The sequence below is a fragment of the Dromaius novaehollandiae genome, chromosome 13 (genome assembly GCF_036370855.1).
Source record: "Dromaius novaehollandiae isolate bDroNov1 chromosome 13, bDroNov1.hap1, whole genome shotgun sequence".
Taxonomy (NCBI): Eukaryota; Metazoa; Chordata; class Aves; order Casuariiformes; family Dromaiidae; genus Dromaius; species Dromaius novaehollandiae.
Genome location: NC_088110.1, coordinates 23108317 through 23122825, shown reverse-complemented (window position 1 = coordinate 23122825; position 14509 = coordinate 23108317). Strand labels below are relative to the sequence as shown.

The 14509-nt window shown below is 50.8% G+C and overlaps 1 protein-coding gene across 2 annotated transcripts in view; it reads right to left on the bottom strand.

Moving 5' to 3' along the window:
* Positions 1 to 14509, bottom strand: part of ZNF469 (zinc finger protein 469) — a 250646-nt gene that overhangs the window by 225610 nt on the left and 10527 nt on the right. Inside the window, exon 1 of one of the 2 annotated variants that reach the window (XM_064519792.1) lies at positions 12382 to 12467. The exons of the other annotated variant lie outside the window; for it this stretch is intronic. The gene's annotated coding sequence lies outside the window, so the exon portion shown is untranslated. Of the gene's footprint in view, positions 1 to 12381; positions 12468 to 14509 lie in introns of those variants that run through there. 2 annotated transcript variants of the gene reach the window in all.

Below are 14509 nucleotides of genomic sequence, written 5' to 3'. Positions count from 1 at the left end.
TGGGATGGTGACATGCTCAGAGCCCTCAAAGAGCTGTTTTTTCAGTTGATTTCAGCTGTGTGAACAGGTTGGAGGAATCCGTCTCTCCAAGCATAGAAGGGTCAGTGCGATTGCCTGTTTGCATCGTCTTTTTACTGTGGGAAAGTAATTATTTGGTCTATAAAGGGATTTTGATACAAAGTACGTGAAAGAACTAAGACTTCCTGTAGCCTAATTCCTACATAGTACTTAAAAAAGCAGAGACTTCAAACAGCATTTTTGAGAAACTGCAACAGATAAACACAAAGACAGGCTTTTAAAGAACCCAGTGGAGCTGCCACACAGCATTTCACAGCATTTATCAGGAAATCTCAAGTTTCACACCCCTTCGCTCGGTTCCATTGCAGGGAATTGGGTTGCTCCCACTGCAGCTCAGCACTTGTTGGGTGTAAGTGGGGCCAGAAGGATGTACGGATGCTGTACTCACCGTCCTCCCCCAAAATTACACACTGTTCTCCTCAAACACACATCTCCCTCCCTCCTGTATTTCCTCCTACACGTTGCACAGGTTGTTTTTTTCATGGAGAGAAAGCGAGTTAGTTAAGCACGTCCCTAACCCCTGCTGGGTTTTGGCACCGGGACCATGAACCACAATGTCCTGAGCAGAGCTGTGCCACAGTGCGTCCAGGCAGACTGGCTCCAGAGCCCATTTTTACCAAGCTGTGCTCTTGAACAGTTTAAAGTGAATTTAGCGCTGGTGGACAGAGTGCATCCAGACTGGCTGCAGCCACAATTAGGGTTCACAGCTGTCCCAGCTGCCATCTCAGGTGACACAGGGCACGTTCCCAGTGTGGGAGAGCTAACGGAGGAGCACTGCCCTCTAAGCCACCATGGTGAATCTCCCACATCCTCACAGCTCTGGAGATCAAAGGTCCCTGTCTTCACACAAGATGCAGCGCGGGCAAAAGCAGATATGTTCCCCTGTGCAGCAAAATCCTAGTGCTGGCTGTATCTGTCCACCGCCTGGAGCAGTCTGGGCTCTTCGGCTGCTCGAGTCCCTCTCTGCATGGCTCCCTGTTCTGGGGGAGGCCCCGCTGCAGACGAGTGCGGGGTCCAGCTCCTCCGCACACACGTTCCCTGGCCTCTTTGCCAAGGCTTTGGGTGAGGATGCTGATTCAGGCCGACTGTTTTGGTGTGGTTTTGAGAGATGGACACGAGCCCTGCCTGAACTGGGTAGGAGCCAGCACACAAAGTTCCCCATAAGCCAGAGGAAAACCTTTGCAGAACCTACCCGTGCATTTATCACCCAAGCATGTGGGCACAGCCTGTGTGCAGCCACTCGCACAGCAACATCGCTCAACCATGATCAGATGGGGATGAAAATAAACAAATGACCTAGAAACAAGAGGTCCCACGTGCCTTTTCCCCGACCGGCTCAGTCCAGTAACGTGGACTTGTTCCCTTTGGTCTCTGTGTTCTTGGCAAGTCTAGGCTTGCCAAACAGTCCCAACTTTCCATCTGCATCCCCCAAAACAGCTGCTAAGCCCTCAGGAAAGGACAGATTTCATCATTCTTATCTTAGCTTTGTAGACAACATTTATCTTCCCTGACAGAAATCAACTTGGTTAGCGAGCAAGAAGACAAATTAAAAGGCCAGGAGACCCAGGAGGGCCTGGCTTGTTTGAGCTGGCGCATTCGGCGGGTGAACTGCAAGAGATCAGCATTTGTTTCCAGTTTCTCCCTCCACACACGGGGCGCTAAGCCCGTACAACTCGCCGGCGCTCGTGGAAGACCCTTGCAGCAGGGCCAAGCCATAGACGCCGAGCGCGGACCTTCCGGCAGAGCACGGGCTCGTCCCCGCGCCAGGCTGCCCCGCCGGAGCCTTCCCCGCGCCGCTGCGGCTCCCACGCCGGCACGTTTCTGTTGGCTCCCACGCCGCCCGGGCTGCGGCGCAGCGATGAAGTAATATTTGGACATGCTAAATGTTAACAGCACAGGTTTGCTCGCAATAGCGCTGCGTGCCAACAGGTCTCGCAGTGGCTTAGGAAGGAGATGAAATCCCATTTGCCCCGTTTTGAGGGTGGAGGAACTGTTTGCAGTGCGATTTTTGCCCTGTTTGGTTGTTCTGGGTTGGACCCTCTGCCATACAACATCCCATCCTGCATGAACGGACACATGGCACATTGCACGGCCGGGCCTGTGCACATCCGTACAGCAACCCCCGTGCCATCGCCCCGCGGCAATCCCCGCCTGAGCTCTGCCTCTGGCTTCTGCTGCTCCGGGTGGGGAAGTGCCGCAGGGATCACGGAGCAGGTCCTACAGCCTCAGGCGCACTGGGGACAGAGAGGCCAGAGGGCACTTGAGGAAGGCCAGAGGGGACTTCCAGGCTGGCAGAATCAGTGCCAAGCTGAGCAGCAAATGATACAACCAAATCCCATCCTGGGCGCCATAAGGCCCAGCTACGTCCCTCAGCCAGCGGAAAGCAATGTGATGCAGGATTCAGATGGAGCTGAAATCCCCCCATCTGTGGAAGAAGTGTTGCAGCAGCTCCAGTGACAGCAAGGGAATCAAAGCAAATTCCCTGCCTGAGCTGGAGATCCTGGTTTTGTAGACTAGGCCCATTTCTCTAGAAAACACTCTGTCCTCCTGTGTCTTGCACAGGCTGGATGCTGAGCGGAGAGGAAGCAACCACTGGCCTATAAAGATAAGAGATGTTTGAAGAGCTCCCCATATGTTGTGCCTTGGTAACAACTGCGGTTACGTCAAATACCTCTTCTTGGTTTACCCCGAGTCTAAGCTGTTTCCTTCAGCGTGAACATACTCAACACCCAGCTCAGCAAAGGAGTCCATTGCAAACTCCGTGATGTGCCAGAGATCTCCAGCCAGGCAAAGCAGCCCCAGCTCAAAAAACAGAGTGTCCTGCCATGGAGAGGGTGTCTCCATGACCTTACTCTATCAAAGCTTCCAGGTTTTGTTTGCTTAAACTCTTATTTCCTGCTTTATGGTTCCCTCGAGCTGACATACTCAGCACAGACTCTGTTCCAGCAGTGACCCATCGCACAGAGATCAAATGGCCAGACAGACTCTGCAGAGGCCAAGCCACAGCACGGTCCAGTGGGCTATGCGCAAAAGAGGTCCGAGGAAATGGTGAAACCAATTCACAGGGAAACAACCAAGAAGGCTGCTCCGGTTGTAAAAAGCCCGTTGGGAGAAGTTTCCAGGCACACAACTGTACGCAGAGGAAGAGCCAGCGAACACAGCCAGATGAGCAGTGCAGGAGCCCAGGGCCTGGCTTATCCCAATAGCAGGTGCACCAACACGGACCGCACTCCCTGCCAGCACCGAGAGCTACGAGGATTCTGGAGATCTGGCACGTGCAGCCCAGCAGCACCAACGTGCCTCTGCTTTAGACTGAGTTCAGCTTCCAAATCTAGTCATTCTGTCCTTCCAGTAAGAGAGCTGCTCCCTGTCTAATGGAGAAACTCTTTATTTTTCCCTGCAATTAACTGAACATGTGGAAAACTGATCCAAGACATCAGTTCTCTCTGAGGGGGTTTCCTAACATCCCCGTCCCCATGGTACAGCGGTGGCATTTCAAGTGCCACAAGCATTCTGCTCATGGAGGCTTCAGCTGGTAGATTCTGGCATCAGTTTTCCAAAGACCTGAAGAGGAGCAGCAACCAAACACTCATGATCTGCCATGGGAATTAAGTGCACAAATGCCTTGGGCTCCATGGAGCAGCTCCCCAGGGTCTGGCAGTAAACGAAGCCTGAGGTTCGGGGTCTGCTGCCAGCACTGCAGAGCACGAGAAGGTTGCAAGGACTCTGCCAAGGCCTGCCAAGGGTGAGGGTGCAGATGTGGTGCTTTCAGAGGAGCTAATGCCACATGCGGACTGGAAAATCTGTGTTCTCCATGGTGCACGTGTAGCTCTCGCTGTGAGTCCACGCAGGGAGAGGGCTGCCCAGCCAACAAGAGCCCAGGGCCAGCCCTCTGTGGGGAGGTCCTCAGGGTGCATGGAGAGCAAGGCAGCATGCTCCACCCTGGCCAGGTGCTTTGCACACTCAGTACAGCTGCAAGGGGATTTTGCAGCGCTTTGGGCAAATCCCCAGAAAATGTCTTAGCTAATTCATGCCAGGGGTAACCTGGGGGTTGAGGCAGCAGTGCTCGGAAAGCAAGGGGGCTCACAAGGACCTAGGGGACAGCATCACCGGGAGGTTAAGAGAGAGTGAGTTTGTATGGGAGCAGTTCTGCCCCTTCCCTGCCTTTACCTGTCTTTTCCCTTTCTTTTTAGCTCATGCCTTCCCAGTTCCAGCCTCTGAAGAGCTCCCTCATTGCCCCCTTGACCTGCCCTTGAAGCCGGCCACACGCCCAGAGGGCATTTGCCTGCTTTTAGCAGGGAAGAACCGAGCAGGTTTGCCAGGATGCCCCGTGGCTCTGAACATGGAGCTGTGATTAGAACCCACTTGCCCAGCTGGATGCAGGCCAGAGTTCTTGAGTGCTCCTGGGAAGAGCAGCCCTGCTGTGTTCAACGTGGAGCTGCCATTAATTTTAATGCTGCTTTTCAGAAATTCCCACTGATGATGGGAAAAAAACCCACATCCTCTCATGGCAAAATCTCCATCCATTAGAGCATCAGGAAATGATGATGCACGCTTTAAGGAACAGAGGCCCTGTTTACATAAAGGCCGGGGAAGGACAGAGAGAGGAATACTCATTACGGGGTTGGAGAAGAGGCTTCAGAGTGTGCGCTGGGACCATGACATTGCTCAGGAATGATGAAGCACAGCGGGATACAGCTTCCCTGCAGGTAGGGAACAGGCAGCCCTTCCCACTCACTGTTCTCGAAAGTTTTTTTAGGGGAGCTTGCAGGCAAAAAGTGATGTGACACTTCAGACCTGTTCGTATTTCTTACAAGGATTTCTGCCCATGTCTAATAGTCAAAGCAAGCAGAATCTGGGCGTACTCTATTGGCCTGACCTGAAAGTAAATACCACTTTGCCTATAAACTACAACAGACAAACTGCATCCTTAGAAAATGAATCCCAATGCAGAGTCCAGCCAAGAGCATCATCAGCTTCTATCCCTGCTCCTCATTCAGCCTACACTGTCCGCCTCCCCCGAACCCTGTATACAGACCCAGAGCTCCCTGCACAGCCGCACAGGTCCCACAGTGCCCTGCGTTTCCGTGATGCTCCTGCTTCTCCCTCTCTCACTCCCTGTCTGCTTGCCAGGCTCATCCACCCCCGCTCCAGGGCTCAGGGGTGGAGGGATCAGAAGGTGGCAGCTACAGCACTGCTGCCCCTGTGGCACCCATGCTTAGGTGCTTGCTGAGCTGGTGCCAACCTTCCTCCCTCTCATGCACGCTCTCAGCAGCCAGTTCCCGACTGCTCGGCAGGGCCAGCGTGGTCATCACACCTCTCTGCACCCAGCGCCGGCACCCTTGCATTCCCAGGCTTGACCAAGCCTTATTCTGCAGCAAACTATTCCCAACCTCTTTGAAATGCAGTTCAGCAGAGAAAAGAAGAACAACATGTTGCACGTGCAGATCTTCCTGCCGCCTGGTTCTGACAGAGATGCCAAGGCTGAGGAGCGGGGACCGTCTCTCTAAGGGCTGGGAAGGACTCTGCTTCGCTTTTGCTTTTTAAGGGCTTTTTTTTAATGTTGTTTTAAATTTTGGTTTGTTTATCCATCTGTTAGTAATTCTGCTGAGGTTTGGGTGTTTTATCGTTAATGAGAGATTGTTTTATGCACCCCGAGCTATTACGAGTGGGAGAAGGGGTGGGGGTTCTTGGAAGCTATTGCTATGGGCAGCTGCGTAAAGCGGATTTCCTGCAAGGCCCTTTAAGCTTTGAGGGAGCGTCACAAGGCTGGGGTCTTTCAAGGGGCCTTGCAGAAGTCTCTCTGCTCTGCACAGCTGCTGTCCCCATTTTCCTTCTTCAAATACTGAAAGAGGCTTGGAACTGGGAGCCTCCTCTCCTGGGCCAACCCCTGGCATCTGCACCTCCCACACCGGCCTATTTATCCCATTGCCATCTGGCTGGGGATGCTTTCAGATCTTCCTTTTCCGGTCCCTAGGACATACAGTGCTTCAGGTTTATTATAGACCCCAAAGTCAGTCTTAACACTACACAGTAAAAGTGAAGCATTCATTAATTTTACTAGAATACAAGAGATTAATAAAACTATTACTGTGTTTCAAGACAGATTCATAGAAATTGAAAAAAGTCCTCAGGGATCCAGGCATTAGTTCAGTTCCTGTTGGCTTCTCTATTTGTGTCCCACCCAGCTGAAAAACTGTCTAGTAGCTCCCAGAGCTCTCATAGGTATTACCAGACCATAGTCAAGGCCTTATCCTGGGTGTTGTGTTAGCACAGCCTGTCCTCCTCTACCCATTTTCTCACCACGGGTCTCCTCCAGATTCAAATCTCCCTGCCTGTGGTTTCCTCTACTTCATAAGCCTGATACTGAATCAAGATATCAGCTTCTAACAATTTGCTGAAGGACTAATTCCTCTCTCTGCCTCACTTTAAAACTGCTGATGCCCCTTGGTCACGGCCAGACTGAGTCATCTTCTGGCCAGACACAAGCAAAACTCTGCTGAGTGGGCAGACAAATTAAGGACCAAGCTGGTCCTTAGGCTTTGACTACAGGCAAATCATTCATCCACTGGGAATGAGCTGTCCCCAGCAGACTGAGGGGAGAAGGTTCAAGCTTTAGTACACAGCATTTATGCACTCAAAACTATCCTTCCTACATATGCACATACTCTACATGGTTGTGACTCCTGTGCTGTATACAGCTGTGTAAGACAGCCATGACCTCGGCTCACTACTTGCTCAGGAGAGAGGCTAGACATGGTGCTAATGCAGGAACTATGGGTTGAATAACCCTCGATGTGGGATGTCTGATGTTGAGTCACTCTTGCGTATTTTGTTGTTCTAAACCAAAGAAAATGCTGGAATATAACCCTTTGGGAGCAGACCCCTCTAGACCTCGGGGTGGGATAGAGAGAGGGTGTGAGCATGCCCTGGTTTCGCCCTGCACCTGCAGCGTGGTCTGTGAGGGCTCCATCCTCAGGTGCCCAGCTCATTTGCACAGGCTCTGCTAGCTATCGGAAAGGTGCAAAGTGAGCTTCCAAGAACAGGTTACATGCGGAAGTGGGATTCCAGAGGAGTAGGATGGTGCCTTCCTCCCTTCAGGCATATCAGGAGGACCTAAAAGTACAAGTGTGTGCAAAGGACCTGCTGCGGTACATGTCTTCATGGGGGATTCAGATCCTGTGCTCACCTCCTGCATTGAAAACAGACTCTCACTTATGGGTTCAGGGCAACATGAGTGAAAGCAATACATTTCACAAAACAAGAAAGTACAAAAAATGGTAAAAGCGGGTAAAAGCCTTACTAATGCCACTGCAGAGTTGGAGGGACTCCCCATGCACATTTCAAAGAGGGAATACTAAACTGGCTCCATTTTAGCCAGCAGTTCTGTAGAAAAAGGGCATGTGGGTATACCAGAGAGTTATTACAGGAACAGACTTAAGTCATAAATAGTAGCAGAAGCAGAGAGAAATTAAGAGGTGCAGGCAAAGAAGAACAGGCGTGTTTTCAGCTGAGATCTGGAAGGAGATAGGGAGATAAAGGCAGACACTGTTCCAGATGGCAGGAGCAGCAAAGAAGAAGCACTGGCACATGCAATCCTTGGTGCTGCGCTCAGCTAAGCACATGGTCACCCGCTGTTTAGTTCTTTTTGGGGGCTGTTGGGGGGCTTTTTCCACCAAAAGTTAACAGGACGAAAGTGGAAGCCAGGGCAACGCAGCAGTGAAGTGGCTCTTTGCCCCAAAAGCAGGAAGGAGACTGAGCTAAGGAACCTCTCTGCAGCCCAAAGCAAAAACCACAGCACCGTAGAGCAGCCAGAACCCCCTCACCTCCCTGTAATAAACGCTGCTGCTGTGACACAGCCCGTGTGTCAAGCCGATCGATCAGCATCAAGACAACTCATGGTTAAGGCCCTGATCAGAGAGCAGGGCAGACGACTGCAAGGTATCATACCGCTGGCAGCTGTTACCACTGCGGACGGGCTCGTCTCTAAACGTGCAGCCCTGAAGAACAGGAGCTGGGGTGACGGAGGATGTTTCATCCATCCCAAACTCGCGCAGAGCCTCCTCAGCAGCCCCAGAGATTTCTCCTCCGGGAGGCTCCCGGCACAACGTCGGCAAACAGCCTCTCGATCTTGTTTCACGCCTTAACGGCAGTAATCGTGTGTAGAAGCCGGGGCAGACTGTACATGTTCTGGAGACAGTGCTCATGGTTTTTCTGGGGTGTTGAAAGAAACCCTCCGTTTTCCATGCCTCTAGGAGCTCAAGAAATACAACGGGGCGCTGTGGGACCTCTGGAGCTGATTAAGTCAAAGCACCGAGCCCATGCAGTTGGAGAAAGCTTGCCGAGCGTCATCGATTATGTCAGCATCGCACAGGCATCAGCTCAGCAATCTTTCCTTGACCTGCTCCAAGTGCTGCAGCACCCTCAGGGTCAGGCTCTGTTCATCAGCAAGCCTGGGGCAGAACCGCGACCGTTGTGCCCGGCGCCAAGCCCCATCGCGCTGTCACCGTAAGGGCAGGGAGGCAGAAACCGCCCCAGCGCAGCCTGGGCAGCGGTGAAAGGGTGGTGGACGTTGTTCTCCGGGGCAGCTGGAGGCCACGCAGTTCATGGACACGACCCAGTGCTTGCATCGCTTAGTGGAAAGACTCACACTGACTTCGAAGGCTTTGGATTACACCCTCCGGCTCAGAAATTTCTATGGGAGGTCAGCACCTGGATACTTTTAAGAAACTGGCCTCAGTGACCCACCAAAGAGAGGTTTATGTCAGAGCCTGGGTTTGAGCCTCGTCTTCAGAGCTGCGGTCCCTTCGCAGGCAGCTATTCTGCCTTACGCAGAATGGGAGCGTGTGAGAAACTTGAGGCTGTTTCGCAAACGGAATCCATCTGTTGGGTGTCCCACTGCACCCTGTTTTATCAAATAAATCTTACCCACATTTCCAGCCACACTGAGCAAATGGCTTTCCAGACAGCACCGGAGAGGGGGAGAGACGCAGAAACGTTAGATGGACGCAATGAATGAGCTGCACGCTTCCCTCACGGACCTTCCCTGTCTGCCAACTGGCGAGGACTTTTGCACGTGAATGGGGCAACTACGGAGGAACCTCCAAGCCTTTGCACCCGAGAGCAAGCAACGTGAAAGGGGAAAAACAAAACTAATAAATCTCCTTTTGTTCGGCTTGGACCATCTGAGGGAGGTTGATATAAAAAGCACGGAGGACTGAAACAGAGGGAGAACGCTCACTTGCCTGCCAGTTGTGTTGTTTAAATCCAGATCGCTCGGTAAGAAAACAAAATCCAAAGCCAAGACCATCCCTGTGAGGAGCTCCACGCTCACATCCTCATTTGCATTTTTCCAAAAGATCATTCGCTTCACGCTATTTCCTTGCAATACCCGAAGACTGCAAGAGCCGCGTTTGCTCAAACCCACCCAGAGGAGTCATCCTGACTCACAGCTGGCTGCGGATCGCCCACCCCGGGCCCCGGGGAGGGTGGGTGTCCGGGTGCTGCCTCCTGCCCCGAGCCCCGCACGGCCGCCGGTGAGAGCAAGGCAGAACCCCGCCAGCCTCCTCCATGGCTTCTTGCTGATTGTAATTAATGATTTCTAATCTGATGCTGAAGAGGTGAGGCCGCCAGCGCTGCGGGGAACAGCTGTCTCTGATTAACTCTGCCTCGCGGAGCCGTCCGCGCTGGAGAGCCCACAGCCAACTGTAAACTCCCTTTGGAAGCCCTGGTGCCATTGTGTGAAACGCGAGGGGGAAAAAAGAGGAAAAAAAAAAAAGGAAAAAAAGAGTAAAAATCTCAGGAGGAGATTAATTTATCATCTGCTTCTTGCTAACGTGCGTCTAAAGGATGAACTCCTGTCACAAGACAGGGGAAAACCAGCCTTTGTAAAAGCCAATCTGGAGATTTCCCCAGTCCCCAAGGAAAACAAATATCTGCTAATCTCAGAGTCTCTGGGCCAGAGCTGGATATCCATTAGACTGGGCTGAAGCCAGAACTTCAACTCCAGCCCTCCGCATTGGCTTTTTTGTTGGTTCTTTGCTTGTTTTTCAGTAAATGGGTGACTGCCGCAACTCCCCACAGCACCGAGCACGAGCCTCCCCAGCCGGCCAAGCCGTCCCCATAGCTCAGGGCGGCCGGGGTCCTTCCCCAGCGATGCCAGGCAGTGGGTGGCATTGGGGGACACGGTGGAGCACACCTTGCTCCATGCTTGGCCCACCTACGTGCCTTGCTGCTCGACTCAGGCTCTACTGTCCTGACATGCAGCCACTGCTGCCACCTCCATGCTCGGGACAACCGCCCAACACACCCGTCCTGACGCTCCAACTCCGGCACGCAAAGCCCTGCCCCACGAGCTGACCGAGCCGACCGTTTCCCCCGGCCGCGAGTCCTGGGCTGCTCCGGGTCAGACCTCCCCCGCGGTGCCAGCCTGCCCGGTGGCACGGGCGAAGCCACCACAGAAAGCACCAAGGCACCGAAAGCCATCGCCCTCTGCGGCTGAGGCCGAATTTTAGCACAGGTCTCCGGAAGGGGAAGCGGGTGCATTAACCCCTCCAGCACGTCCTCCTGAGCCCTCCGCGAGCCAGAGAGACCTCTCAAAGCCATAACTCATGAGAGGAGCAGACCACACAGATGCAACCAGCTGGAAGACAGGGCTTTAATTTTTTTTTTTTTTAATGGAATTGTTTTAACCTGCAGGCAATAATTCTAGGAGGGGCAGCTCACCTCCCTACATTTCCTTCTGTCCAGCCTTAAACAGCCTTAACAGAGAAAAACACTACCCCTGGGACAGCTTCGGGGTAAATCCCCCATCTTCAAGCCTGCTCCCTATCTCCTAAAGGGCCTTCAGCTGCAAGACAACAACAACAAAAAAACGAGCAAGAGCAAGGCCTGTCCAGCGCTGCGACGTGTCCAGCTCGCTCAGGGATGCTGCAGTGCCCCTGTATTTAAACCTCCAGAAGGAATCCTTAACCCAGAGCATAATATGCCAAGACCCCTCTTTGCTTCTCAAGTATCGACGTCCGCTATGCTGGAGGCACCCGGGGAGTCCCGGCTGCGAAGCCTACAAACGTGCCAGCTCCGGCACCCGCAGCATCGCAACGCCACGGGCCGACAAGCCCGTCCGCTGATGACGTGCGTCAAAGAACCACTGGTTTTGCATGAAATTTCAGTTCATTTTCCACACAGCTCAGACAACAGCGTAAATACTTTTGCATGTGATTTGTTGCAAAACAAACCTGGCTCAAAGTCTCTTTCAAAATGATTAAAGTGTTATTTTAAGTTTGGGGGGGGGGGGTGTACACACTGAAAATACTGACTTATACAAGCTTCAAGTAAGTCTTTTTTTTTTTTCCCCTACAAACTAAAATCTTGGCGTTTAAATCACTGCTGCGTTTTGCAGTACCACCTGGGAGGAGGTTTAACCCCCTGAACAAGCATTATTAATTTAAAAAAGGAAGAGTATTAGTTTTAGCCTTCAGAGGAATATAACTCCTGTATTATTAACACCATCAGGGATCATTAAAAACAGTGAAAGCAAAGCAAATTAAAATCCAATTTTGTTCTCACCGCTTCCTGACCTTCTAGGTTTTGCCTGTGGCGGAGCGGGGACCTTGCCGCCCTCCTCGGGGCCCACGCGCAGCTGGGCCGGCTGGCGAGGAGCAGCGCTGCAGCCCAGCGAGATCAGGCCGGGAGCCTTCACGCGCCTGGGCTCACGCTACCGAACACTAAACAACCGAGATGCATTTTCCATTTCTACTTGTTTTCACTTTCTTGTATTCACGCAGCGAGGAGGAAAACACTGGGAGTTCCCAGAACCACAGCAAAGGCTTCTGCTTTTTTCCCCCTCAGCTCCTAATTTGCATTTTCATTAATTGCAACTTTTATTTTTTGCATTGCATTTTGTAAAATGGTTTCCATAAAATGGAAAAGAAGAGAAAAGGAAGACTACTGTTATCTGAATATAGCCATCGAATGTGCAGAAAACTGGGCACTGTGAAGAGACGGAGCCAGTTAACTCATTCCCATTAGAACTGAAACCAGTCATTATTAGGCACAGCTTAAACACAGGAGGTCAAATGCCACACTTCAGCCAGAGAAGGACTAACAGCCAGTTCCTCCTGCTCCCTCACCTGTGTTTCTGTTTCAGTCATCCTTGCCTTTACGGTAGGGCCAACTCATGCAAATTACTATTACCAAGAAAGGCACCAACTACTTAGCCCACACGATACCTGAAAAAAAACTCATCTTCTGTAGATTTGTAAAATGGTACCAAACAAGAGAGGAAGAGCTTGATCTGCTTACCTTGTTTTTTTCAAACACCTTTGCCTATCCAGGTGAACCCCCGGGTGATGCTTATTCTCCAACAGATGATTTCACATGCTGTTGCAGTTCCAAATTTTTCTGAAAAGGATGTGACATAAAATGAACTAATCCTGAACTATTCTGGGCTAACAGCATGGGTCATTCTAAAAATCTCTCCTTCACAAAAAAAAAAAAAACCTTTGAATTTTCAGTGGAAGAACAAAACTGCCTGGTGAGAAGGACTAGAAGCAGTTTGTATGTTAACATGCTTCTTCTGGGCCATAGCTCCACCTCAGAGGTGAAAATAAAATAAATAAAGCATGTTAACAAACAATTGGAAACAGCTGATCTCTATTAAGTTCTACAGGATTTTTCCTGAGCAGTTGTTTTCAAGATGTGTCCCATCTTAGGAGATCAGACACACACACAGGTGCCCCGAGTTTAGTTAGCACAGAAAACTCCTTTAATAAGTCACATGTGCATTTGCTCTGTTATCTACACACAATTGTTTTTAATCTTTTTGCATTTGTCACAACAAGAAATTTTCCAGGGAAGATGCCATTGCTTTTAGAAATTTCACATCTGCAGATTGCTGCAGAGCACGTAAGAGGTTTCTTTTTTTCGCTGCTTTCACAGACCCCTTGAAAGTAGTCCATAAACACTCCCAAATCCACTGCCAACAGACGGATCCGCAGCTACGTATAGACAGCCTGCTTGAACATCAAGCCCCCGCAGGGTATTAGAGCATTTAAGAGAGGTTGCAAACGCGCCTTTTGGATGCATCTAAGCAGCCTCCAGATCATCCAGGAGAGTGAAGGGGAGGGCTCTGCCTATATGCCTATGCAGGTATTCAGCAGTTCTCCCAAACCTCAGACTAAATCTGTATGGATAACTTCTCTGTGTAAAGCACAAAGCTCTTTCTGCCCCTAAGTTTCCATGTTTTGAAACATTTTGCAGACTAAGATGCTATAGCTGGTGATTTGGGGCCTACGTTCAATTTGTCTCAAATCACACAGAAAACCACAAAACCTGGTGGAAATAAATCTATGCTAAAAGGCAGAAGCCATATATGCAAAGAAATGATTTCCTATATGGTCCCAGCTCTAATCCACTCATGATGCCTGACCTGAACGAGCAGCCACTTCCTATCCCAGGTGCTTCAGGGCATAAATGCAGGAGCACTCTGGGTTAGGAAAATGGCTGCAAAAGAATACACCCAGCAAACAGAAACCTTCAGCTCCATGTACCACAGCCAGGCACGCTCAAAAAACCCCTCTTCCTATGGAGCCATCCAGCTGGGCAGCCTTTACTCCTAGAAAGGCAGAGGACAGGCAGAAAAGGAAACAATTTGACCATGGCCTTTACTTGCCTGGAAAAGATGACATTAATTAAAGACAGCTAACAAACAAGGAAGAGGTGCTGAATCGTCCAAAACAGACAGGCTGGCTGACAAAAGTAGGTTTAACTCACTTCCTGCACCTTTTGTGTTCAAACTGAACCAGTTTTTTCTGTTTTAAAGACAGCACAGAGAAAACATCCAGACTGTCCTCCCACTGCCGCACTCACCAGCTCTGTTTGCACTAATGCTTGTAGATGCTTTTAGTTAAGCCTGCAAACAAAGCAGATCCCATAAAAAGGGGCAAATGTCAGCTTCTTCTCTATGTGCCTAAGTTTGTCATGCAAAAATCTTAAACTAAGGGGTAATTTTAAGCCTGCGAGAAATATAGCTGGAGCACAGTAATACCAGAGATGGGATTCCTTGCTCGCCGTCTCAGTTTAGGCATGTTACAACACATGTGAGAGGATGCACCCACCGGGATGCTCTCAGGACTTGGGTGAGATGTCTATGTTGATGGGGAAAGGGGACAAGAGTGGCAAGAACAGAGTCATGCTCAGCCTGAGCATCTCCTGCGAACCCTCATGGATGGAGCCTGGGGACACCAGCACCCCTATGTGCTTGCAGTACACAAGCAGGTCACCCTACTGCACTGGGCATGCAGAGGACAGGAAGAAAGGATTCTTGCCAGTTGTATACAAGGAGCTATTGCCTGTACTTTATTGGGCTAAAATAGGCTAATTTTAGACATGACATGCCAATAAAGATCTATCCAATTATCTGTTTCAGGAT